The sequence below is a fragment of the Pinus tabuliformis genome, chromosome 5_1 (assembly GCF_031772625.1).
Source record: "Pinus tabuliformis cultivar Carrire ecotype Pingquan chromosome 5_1, CPIR1, whole genome shotgun sequence".
Taxonomy (NCBI): domain Eukaryota; kingdom Viridiplantae; phylum Streptophyta; class Pinopsida; order Pinales; family Pinaceae; genus Pinus; species Pinus tabuliformis.
In genome coordinates, this window is record NC_142305.1 from 418,542,564 (window position 1) to 418,555,576 (window position 13,013).

The following is a 13,013-nucleotide window of genomic DNA, read 5'->3' on the forward strand; positions in this document are numbered from 1 at the left end:
CTCATCCATCATTTTAGGTTTGAACATCATCATTTCTTTTCTAAATGGATGCACATAGACCCCCTTATTACTTGAGGAGTATGTATGGGTTCTTCTAAGAGATACCCAACATTATTTCCATCTTCCTGGATTATGTGGTGTACTCCTATACACTCGACCCTTGTCTTTGTGTGAAGTAAGGCCATGAACTAAAACTTTATGAGAGTTTTGAAATCCTCCCACCTACTCATTGGAGGATCCCCCTCTAGCCTTAGGGTTTCCATATGAATTTTCTACCAAGTCAGGGTATAATCATCTAGTTTCAAAAAAGAGAAATAAATTTAATGTTCTTCCTTTTTGTGATCAATATTAAAATAAACATTTAATTATTACAACCAATGAATTAATTTCAAAGCATCAATCTCACCTTGATATGGCTTGATGTCAACCATTGCTTCCATCTTGAAGAAGGACTATGAATGGTTCGTGGAACTCAAATGAGGTTGTTCTTTTTTAGGTTCTCTCTTAGTCTCCTTTTATGGTTCTTCTCAATCCTCTATTTTTTCCCTCTAAGATGACCTATGAGTTGGAAATTTCATCTTCTCCAATTCCAAGCTTTTTTTTTTAGAGGCTCCATAAGAAGATTCATATTACAACTAATATCTGCAACCTTCTCTTCCAACCATGCAAATCTCACCTCTACCATATCTTGAGGGTTATTAATAGATTTGTTGGCCATGGCTAAGATTTTATGACTTTCAACTTAACCAATATGAATCCCTTGCAACTCCCCACAATATACCCCAATAAACTTGCTCTAATACCAATATGATTTGTAAATTGTTAGGTATTCCACTAGACAATTTAACACAATAGATGTGATAAAGAAAATTTAATGAACTCTGAAATATTTACTATGAGGGTTAATTTTTCATTAGATTTACGGAATTATTACATTGTGGTTTATTGTGTATGCATGCAAAATATAAATATGTGGAAAATATAGAACAAATAGAACAATCACTCACAAAACCACAATAACATAAAATATGACCTCGGAAACCCTTTCGATAGAAAACTCGACTAGAAGGTGAGATAACTCTAATCTCTCTTTCTTTGAATGGAAATGGATGCAAGTATAAACGAATGAAACATGTGGCCCCTGATCTACTACAAAACACAAATCCTCTTTGTTTGTGTTCTCTCTCTCTCTCCCTCTCTCTCTCAACTAATTTTCTTGTCTATAGAACAAAATGCATTGGAATAGAATGAAACCCCTTTTCCTCCTAGTGGTTTGGTTATAACACAACCCAATAGCCAACTAGGGGTTAATTTTCATCCATTCGACCCTTAATATGAGTTACAACTCAACCCTTCTAGAGTTTTCTTCATAGTTCTCACGTGGCTAGACCCTCTTCCACGAGTAATGAGGGATGACGAAGCATCCTCTTGAATTATGGTGGTCAATTTCAATAGGTCAACTTCAGAGAGGCATAACTTTCTCATAAAAGCTCTAATTGAAGTGATTATTGCGTCATTGGAAAGGTGTTAATGTCTATATCATGGAATCCAGTACATAGTAAATTCAGGACCACAAAAAGTGATCATTTAAGGCCTACAAATGGCTCATGAAAATTTTCACCTAAATTTTTCCAAACTGGGACCACTAGTAAAAATGAACTTGCAAGTTGATTCCTCCAAATTTTCCACTCTAAAAGCATTTGAATAGATGAAAATAATATATTTATCCAATCTATATCAAAATATGAATGATTTGAAAATGCAACTAGAAGATTTGTTGAAAAGGGGGCATATATGATCAAGTGCCTCACCTTGGGGTTCCTCAATGCTTCTTGTGAAGAAATATGATGGAACTTTGAGGTTGTGTATTGACTTTAGACAATTGAATAAGGTTATTATAAAGGACAAGTATACTTTGCTAAAGATTGGTGACCTTTTTGATTTGATGAAAAGAGAGAGGATATTTTTCCATGATTGATCTGAGGTCAAGTTACCATCAAATGAAAATCATAGAAGAAGATATTAGCAAGATAACCTTCATGGCAAGGTGTGACCATTATAATTTTGCAGTAGTACAATTTGGGTTACCACATGCATAAACTATTTTTATGTGTGTAATGAATGGAGTGTTCATGGATTACCTAGACAAAATTGTTATTGTCTCTTGGACAATATTCTTATCTACTCCAAGATAGAGGAGGAGCATGAGTAGCATTTGAGGATGGTACTAAAGGGATTGAAATATTATCAATTATATGCCAACTTAAGCACGTTCACTTTTTATCGAAGGAAAATATACTATTTAGGCCACATTATCTTAGAGGGCATAGCAATGGATCTAAAGAAGATTGAGGCATTCAAAGGATAGCATAAACCAATGAATGTTTGACAAGTGAGATCATTTGTGGCTATAGTTTGATTTTACTGGAGATTCATTGTAGGTTTCTCCAAGATTGTATGTCTAATAAGTTCACTGCAAAAGAAATGAATAAATTTTGGATGGAGTACTGAGTGTGAAGAAATTTTCAAACACTTGAAAGAATTATTAACTAGTGCAATGATTTAAAAGATTGTGGATCAAAAGGAGGATTTTTATTATATGCACAGGCACATGTAAAGAAGGACTTGGTGGAGTCCTTACCCAAAATGTGTCTGGTAATTGTTATTAGTAAAAAAAACTCAAAAAGCATGAAATGAATTATGTTACTCATGACTTGAAGCGTGTGGCTATTGTTTACACATTGAGAATGTCGAGTCATTATCTCATGGGTAGAAAGTTAGAGTTGGGGACAAACCATAATGGCCTAAAATACATGTTTGAGCAACCAACATTAAATTCTAGACAAACGAGATGTCTAGAATTTCTTAGCAAATATGAATTTGACATCAAGTACATTAAGGGGGAAAATAATAAAGTGGATGATGCACTCAACATGTGGGTTCATGAAATGCATGCTATGACCATTAGTATGTAGAGTTCAAACTTTAAAAATGTATTTTTGGAATCTGTAGTGTCGGCCAAGATTATGTATAAGTTAAAGAAGACTTACAACAAGGTAATATACAATTGAAATTTAGAATTACAGGTTGGAAGAGGATGGAATCCCCGTGTTATAAAATATTTATCGATTGAATTTATGTAATTTAGTGGTTGAAATAAGTGGTTTTCATAATATTTGCACTAAATGGAATTAATATTTAAATCAAAATAATATGTAATATTAGATATATTAAATCAAAATTATAATTTTCACATTAATCAATTGTATGTGTATGTGTGAGTTAGGTTTATCATTCGTGGTTGGGAGGAATAATTGTTATTCTTCTCACCTTGATTTAATTTTTGCAAGTGACATGATGAACTTTGTTTGACCTTGTTTTTGGTAAAATATTTTTTTCTATTTTCATTTAGAAAAAAAAGACATAAAAAAAGTGAAATTTTTGTCTTTGTGTGTCACTTGGGAAAGTAGACTAGAGACAGAACTAAAATTTTAGCAATGTCCACAATTTTTTTTACTTGAGTACAACAAAATGGCTAAAAAGCTAAATTGAAATCTCTGACCATTAGGGCCATTAACAAGCCTGACAACAAAAACCATAGAAATACAATTCAAAAAAAAGGAATTAGATGGATATTGTCATTTGGACTTACTAGAATTAAAGGCTTTCATTGGTATACGTTCCTAAGTATGCCTCTACATGGTCGAGCTTGTGATCCATAAAGCTCATGGTGAGCTACATCTCATCTAGTATTAAGAGAATTTCTTCTTCTGTCTCATTCCTGTCAAGTAGAACCTTGTCCAATAAGAGCTCCATGTGATAATTGATGTCCATTATGTACATATACTAGTTGTAATGTCCTCAAGTGTGGCCCATATCTAGCACCTAATTAGCAACTTCAACTAACACTTCGTTGTTAGTCAGACACTGTCTTTCCTCCACAATTTCTCTTTCCACTTACTTGATTTCCTATTGAATCAGTCGAGGAGTATACTCTTTATGTTTATGAGCAGAGCTCTTAGCCCTTTGTTGGGCACGAGAGCCTCCTTGTTCTCTATAATACGTCGTGTCACATTTACTATGAGCTCTTTTCCAGGGCATAGTGGACGAGAACCAACATATGGACAACTAATTGTAACTAAGGTGGAGCTTGCCCCAGCTAATAACAAAAGGGTACATGTAAATTCTTGGTGCACTGGTCAAAAGAGTGGGTCCATGATTTTGCCATGAAATGGGTTGGCAAGGAATAAGGAATGTGATGACAACCAGGAAGGAAGACTCAGGTATTAAGATGGGTAAGGCAAAAACAAAAGAATGTAACCCAAAATTAGAGCCCAACATGCGAAGTCCATTGAACAAAGGCCAAATAAAGGCAAGATGTATCAAATGACACACATAAGAGCTAGGGGAGCTACGAAGTAAATAGTTAGAAACCAAGAGATACAAATAGAAGACCCAAGAAGTAGCCATAATCAAAGTCATTAGAATTGAGCTCAAAGGAACCATCATGAACCATAATTTGACCTTCAAATCATGTGTATGCAGCATGGCAAAGCCATCCCTTGCGTCGAGTGTTGGCACCTTGCAAAATGAATATTTACCTTAGCTTGAAATGACAGTGGATCATGGGGAAAATTGCCAAGAATAAGTTGACCAATGGAAAAGTACAAACCAACATTCACAACAGAGATATGAAAAATTAGCACTTAAAATTGTTCATTAAAATTATAGAAAAATTCACAATACCCACAATTAAAAAATCGATAAAATACTATATAATGTGAGGCCAAAAAAAATGCACACAACTTGATTATAAAAAAAAAACACATTAATACATCTTTAAAACCAATTAATACATCTTTATTAAACGTTATTGTTAAAATAATAAATTTTAAATTAATTAAAAATAATTTTATAACTTTATTATTAAAGTAATAATTATGTAACTAATTAAAAATAACTTTATATTTAAATTTGTATTAACAATTGAAAAGGGGCTTCAACCTAAATACTTTACCAAACTGAATTTTATTTAACCCCATTGTAAGCCTCGAAACAATCACAAAACATACTAAACAATTACCGATCTCATTTTCCACAACAACATCATCATAGTGGATTTAATTTTCGTTTCATGGCATGATGCAATGCACTACACCCCTTTGTTCCCAACCTATCCATCCCCTTACACAATATAAGGTCCACCTTCTCATCATAATAACCCTAACAAACGTCATAGCTTTGAATCTCTCACCGCCCCACAAAAAGGCGACACTTAAGCCTTATGTCATTGGATATCTCCATGGCTCCTTTAATGATGTTCCTCATATTGAGGTAGAAATTTGGATCAAAATATTATGATAAATTTATTTTCGATGTCGTTCATTTTAAATAGTTTTCCAAATCTTGCGTAGAACCTAAGTACAACAAAGCATTTAAAAATAAAAACTTGCAAAGCAAAGAACTTTTGCTATTCAATGCACCTACTTTAGACCGACTAATATTTATGTAAGAGAGATTAATGGAATTTAAAAAATTATAGTAATAGGTGTGTTTATTTAGAAATAAAATTTTCAAAATTTTAATTTAATTATTAATAATTAATAAGTGAATAAGAGTAATTTAATTTTATTAAATATTTTAAAATATTTTTAATAACAATTATTTATTAATTTTTTATAATATTAATAATTATAATTTAATTAATTTTATATTTTTTTATTCGTAATAATATGAAATATATCTTTTGAAATTTAATATGGATTGATATTTATAAATATTCATTAACCATTTAATTTATATAATTACATTAATATAATTAAATTTTCAGCTTATTTTCCCATCCAATAAGGAAAAATAAAAATGAATAACCGGTAAAAATGAATAACCGCCCTCAGACTTCACCGCCTTTGCATTGTATCCATAAACACGAAAAATTTTGGGTCGGTAGCATCACCCACCGTCCTTGCAACTTGGGTTTGTTCACCTCCCCGTCCTCCAAAATGACTCCCACCACAAATGGTGTATTTAGTTATTTGTTCATGCAGTTTGTATTTAATTATTTATATATGAAAGGATAAGGACGTGCTATATTAATTGGATAACCTTACCTTAAAGCTATGGGTGGATGTAGCCCTCACATCAACCCATATAACGACCTATGATGGGTCGAAGATGGGTGAATGAAACGATAGACACACACACCGCCTCGAGTATCCAATTTCTTTGGATTTGGAGAATCTTTCTAGATCGTTATCATTTATAAGTCTTAATGTAAATTCATTTTAATTTTTTTTAAGAGGAATTAATTTTATATAAAGAAAGAAAAGTTTATAATTTTAAAAATTATATTTCACCTTTTCGTATATCAATAAATTTATAATTAAAATAAATTTAAAAAAAATAGTATTAACTTTTAAAAGACTAAAGTTTCTTTATATTCTATAAAATTATAGTATTAAAAAAAAATAAGTATACAGGGGTGGTATGGGCGAGCGGGGTCTTGTATAGTCCTGGGGAAACATGGAAAAGACGTGCATAGGGTTTAGGATCAATGGCAAACAACTAAGCAGAGTTTCATGGTTTACTCCAAGGTCTAATTCTCACTAGAGCCCTTCCAGTATCACACATTGAATATTGGGTGACTTCGTCATCATCATACAAGATCTATTCAAAGACACTTCACTCATAGATAAGCACCCGAGGAATTTACTGAACAGGATCAGTAGACTCTTCAAAGATATTCCAAAGAGAGAATACTTCCACATTCCCCAAGCTCAAAATGTAAAAGCTGATAAATTTGCCAGTCGGGCCTATTAATTACAAGAAGGGAATATAAAAATTAATGGTGTTGTAGGCTGATGGCCTCTACCATAAATTTGAAGGCCTAATTCAATTCTTCAAATCATATTATGCCTATGATCATAATAGGGGGCGAGACACAAATAAAAAAAAAATGTGGGTTGTTATCATGGCCACCCACATGAACAACAGTAATAATATTCTCATGAGCTAATACATTCCTCATATACGGGATGCAACTCACAGTATGCAACTTATCTTTGAAGTGACGCTCCCATTTCCATGGATGATTATCCATAACAATGTTGCCATTATGAGCAAGCAAGTCTCCATTATTACTCGTGCATGTGGGAATTCACAGAGGCACTCTATAATCCAAGGATTGTTGAGCATTTGCATGTCGATGGATGTGAAAGCTTTTGCATTAGGAATCTCTAGAGAATTTGGCTCGACACGTAGTGGCACTACGAGTTAAGTAAGTCCCTTTTTCTTGGTCCTGGCTTTTTATTCTTCTAGTTCAAATGGTTGGGAGGAAAACTTTGCTCTCATCTATCTTCACCAAAGGCTTTTCAGCTCATCTTGGGGATTTGGGTCTTTCATTTTAGCTTTTATAGTGCAGAATTTCTACGAAGAAGACAACTATGGGTTGAATGGTGAGGTCTCGACAAACAAATTCCTACGCATTGTAAAGACCTTTGATTTGTCAAGTCTTGGGTTGGTTGGACCAATAAACCACCTTTGACTGTGTCAAATGAGTATTTGAATCCTCCTATTATGCAACAAGTAGCCTTTCTGTACAGTGAATCGAACTTGGGAAGCATCACCATTGGATTGCATAGGGGTTTAACTGTGTCAACCAAGGACATCTAGTGCCTGGAGGAAAATTGGATTATTGGAAATTTTGACCCGATTGGCAAAGGTTATCATGGCTCGTATTGGTTGGAAAACCTTTGTGAAGGGAGAGAGCTGAAGGAACTTGGGAGAAAGGCAATGAACAATTGATTGTGGGAGATTGTTTGGTCCTTGGAAACAAGTGGTGGAATCACCAGGAAGGGTTAGGGGAAAATGATGAGCAACAAAGGAGTATGCGAGAGTGTCAGTGCCAAAGAAAGGCATGATAGGTGCATCTATAGTGAGCAAATTAATCAGCTGACATAACAATTGGTTCTCTACAAATTGATATGATGGTGATGTTAATGAGGGAACAAAAACAAATGGACACTGAATCGACTGTGTTAGAGGAACTCTTAAGGCTTCAAGGCATGGCAACAAGACAAATAAAAAAGGTGAAGCACTTCGACAACAGATTATGACCTTGTAAGAGCAGCTCTAAACTCTGCAAACCAATGCAAATGAACCTAACTCAAGGAGTGGGCAAGTGATAAACCAACGTTTGAATCTTAATCAAATTCTGAAGGAAACGAGTGAAACCAAAAAATGACCAATATACTACAGTAAATTTTACTTTCTATTAGACACTTTCTCTCAATTATATATATCTCAAAATATAATCTATTTTATAACTCATTAGAAGAGTTAATTTGAAATCAATAGTTTTCATTAAAAAAAAAAAGCAAAGTCTCATGACAAAAGATGTAACCACATGTAACCCAACACGGATTTTAACTAATAGTCTAATACAAATACTCATTCTTGTCTTGAGGAAAAAAAAACAAACAAAAAACAAAACCATAAGCATACATAAAATAAAGATCACTCACAAATTTTGACCATCATAAACATAAACATGAATAAAACTATTTGCAAATTTATTCCAAACACCAAAACCCCCTCTCCATTACGGAAAATTAGGTAGAGGGTGAGTTTTACATCGCGTGGGAGCTACTCAAAAGTTATTGAAACGCCGTTGCTTTACGTGTCACCCTCTTCTATAGCATCGGGACACACGTTATGTGGAACTTTGTTTCTTCGGCACTGTGCAATAATAATACGCGCATAATAATTTCATTTTTGAGGTGTAAAGGCATCAAATTGAAGTGGGCAATGTTTGAATTTAAGAGTAACAGCCCTTGTATAACACCTGTTCGGGAGTTCCCCAATTAAACAGAAAGAAGAAAAGTGGGTCGCACAGTTCGGGAATTAGTTGGCTTGTGTGACACGTCAATAAAGAGACTATTTTTTAAAATAAATATGAGATGACATCCAAGTTTAATGATTTATAGCCATTATTAAAAAGCGTGAGAAGCGTTCATGTTAATCCATTTAGACTTGTGTAAGAGATAAATGATAATATTTTGGGCAAGTTTATTGTATTAGATTAATGAATAATAAAATAATTTATTATTATAATTTTTGAATTTTGTATTTCTTTCGGTTTAATATTGTTTTAATTATATTATTTTATATTTAAATATAATATTTATAATTAGATATAATTATTAAAATAAGTTGTTTTTTAGATTTTATTTTAAAAACACGTGTAAGCTAATCAAGTTATGTTTTAGGGTCTATTTTGAAAATAGACATAAAGTAACACGTCTTTGAAAATAATAATCTCCCAAATTAACAGTAGTTGAATAGTGTAGGAAAAGAGAAGTCGTTGCATAGTGTCGGTAAAGAGATTGTGAGTTAGTGGATTTTATAATGGTATATAAAGTATTTGCATTTAATTTTAGTAAATATTTTTTATTATAAACCTTAAAAAAATAGAATTATGTAAGTAAAAGTATTAGGAGTTAGAGTCATTACTATTTGATCTTATACCAGTGTATAAAAATATATTTATAAATTAAGATAAAGATGAAGTATTTATAAATTAAGATAAAGATGAAATATTTATAAATTGAGATAGAAAACTCAATAATGTAGAAATGAATAAATAGTTAAATTTACTATTATAAATATATATATTTAATTAATTTATAAATATGATAGAGTAGAATGTAAAGTTAAATAATTTATTTATGGGATTTTGGATAGATAGTAATTGGGTATTTTGTTAAGATATTTTTTGATGTGAAGTCATCAATTCGGTGATGTATAGGACATGTTGAAGATGTAGTTTTGCCAAGCTTACAAAAAAGGTTAAATAATTTAAATTAAAAAAAAAAATTGTAGTATAATAATATTAATTTTTTTTTAGTCAATTAAGATTATCTCCGGTGGTTAGTCAAAGTAGTTGTTATCTTCCCCACTTAAGTTCCACTCTGAATGACATGATAAACTATATCTTCATAAATATTATTGTAATGGCTTCCTAATTATAAATATTCTTATATTAACTTTGAACTTTATAAACTTTTAAATAAATATAATCATAAACTAATCTAATATCAACAACATCTAATCCTCCACAAAAAAACAACTGATTTCTTTTCTCAAAAATAAAACAAAATAATTAATTTATTAAAAAAAACCAAAAAGTTGTTTCCAATTAAAAGAGTGAATAATAGGTGATTCATCCCTGCATTATTAGAATAGTGATTCATCAATGAATTATATATCAATTCAATAATTTAATTTATCTTTTAATGTTATGAAAAGCTAGAAATATTCTAACTTTGAAAACCATTTTAAAACAAAATCATAAAAATAAATAAATTATCAATTAATTATGAAATACAAATTTAAAATACTTCTTTTAAATTAAAAGAATAAATCATAAGATGCTATAAAATAACTAATTTAGTGAATATTTCTTAGAATCATAAAAGAACCCGCACAAAACATTCACTTAATGGGTCTTTTAAAATCATGAAACACTAAGTATAAAATATTCAATTTTGAATCCAATTTCTGGAGTGCAAAAGATACCATACAAAACTTTAAACCAAATTAAATTAAAAAAATATTAATATTAAAAATATTATGAGCTAATTATATATATATATATATATGAATGGTTTATAATTTATTTATTTTAAAAGTAATAAAATTTATAATAATTTAGTTGTCCAATAATAATGAAGATAATTATTTTTGATTCTGATTTGTGAATATAAAGTTAGTTTATTTTTTGTATTTAAAGAAAAACTATATCACTTAAAATGATGTATTGATAATATAAGGAATAATTTTAGTGTCGTTAAATGGTTTTGAATTTTTTTATTATTAATTTATTTTTTTGTGTTTAAGAAGATGAGTTCTTAATCAATTAGAAACAGTTTTAAGTCATACTCTAAAATCAAAAGGCACTTTCAATCTAGATAATATTAAAAAAAAGTGAGTATTCCTTATTGTCATCGCTAAAGTCATGTACTTTCAAGTATATCTAACCTTAGTTCAATAAATAAGACTAAATACTCCCCTTGGTTGTAATTTAACTTCTTACCATGTTAAGTTCAAGAGGTTACCTACAATTTCAATATAGATTAGAGACTAAGATCGAAGTGAACATAGAAAACACCAAACTTACTACATTGAAACTCCAACAAAAGTTCAGATTAACCATTATGCCAACCTTACAAAATGATCACATAACATCAATGTTTAATTCCAACTTTCAACTAGGATGGTACATACCAGGAGAGTGGGGAATGTGATAACTAGTCTTGTCCATGTTGATGGTCGATGTCACCTGTCCTTTAATTTGAAATTCTTGCCATTTCTAATATTTGGGGAGATTGATTCGATGGACCATAAGCTATGGTGGGAGTCACTCATTTTTGCTTAACATTTCTTTATATATGCATGCCTCTTTGTTTGTTAATTGGTTCACTTAACGATTGAGAGTTTTAAGGACATGATACAATTTGACAAAATTAAAACTCTAGATCAACCCTTGAATTCAAAGAATTAGTTTAGGGTCTTATAAATGCCACTGCAATGGAGACATGTTTTATTTTTTTCAAATAATAACAAAAGAATCACCAATAACTATTAAGAATTTATTTTCCTTTGATTTGAAAATGTTCAACTCATAATATAATGTCAAAACTTCTACTTGAGTATTTAAGAATTGACCTAAAACCCAAGCATACATCATTTTATAAATTCCCTTTATTGAAAACAATATCAACCTACCATCACATTATGTAATTGACCTAAATCCCAAGCATACATTATTTTATAAATTCCCTTGATTGAAAACAATGTTAACCTACCATCACTTTATGTCATAACCAATGTTAATAATACACATTAGAAGAGCTATATTTATATATTTGTAATTTACAATATTGTCATAATCAAGGTTAATAATTTTACTGTACACATTAATTGATCTATATTTATATATTTTTTAAAAGAAAATTACTTTGAGGGAGATTCTTTTTTTTGGAAAATACTTCTTATATATACAAAAATTATATACTTCAATTATTAAAAGAAAAGGGAAAGGAAAGGTATATATAAATAATTCATATTCTCTTATTAGAACAACTGAAACAACTATAAATCTAAATAAGAATTCAATTATAATGATTAGCCATTTTTAATCAACAATGTTCATTTGCCTAGGAGTTGCATATGTACCGCATCGTGGCATAATTGACAAAAGACACTCAAAGAACTAACTTTGTTATCAAAAACACATTTGCAATAGAGTTTGCAAAGAGTATATAAAACAAATACTCTCAAACAATGCCAAATACTAGACAAGGAATCCCCAATCATTGATTTGGAATCTCCCAAAAAAACTGCCCAACAACATAACTAGCCTTAGAGAATGTGAGCCAACTAAGATTGAACCTTTGCAAACCAACATATTGCAAAGGAAAATTCTCTTAAAATATGCTTCATTGCTTCTAATCTTGAGAGAAATGGCATAGTCCATTGATAACACCATTTTTGGCTAACTGAGCGTTAGAGGGAAGACCTTATAAATCACTAACCAAGTAAAGAAACATATTTTGGATGCTGTAATAAACTAGACACCATGCAATCAATGGAATCATATGACTTTCTTCACTCATAAAAACCCATATGGTATTGAGAACTAGTCCTAATTCATGATGTCAATGCAAAAAAGAATAGAGCTTATGAGAATCTTATCGAGTCAAAGGTTGCCCAAAAATCCACTCCTAATCTCTTCAAAGGGGACCATCCATATAAATATTCATCTTGAAAGATATTCTTGAGGAATGACCTCATTGATCTCCATAGATATATCTCGATGCACAGAGGACATGGGAAACTCCGAAGCCACCAAACATTTGTTCTTCCAATAGTAAGAACTGAAATCCAAAAGATCGCTCTAAATAAAAAAGTTCTTTTTGTTAAATTTCTTTGCTTGAAAATGAAGAATATCATAA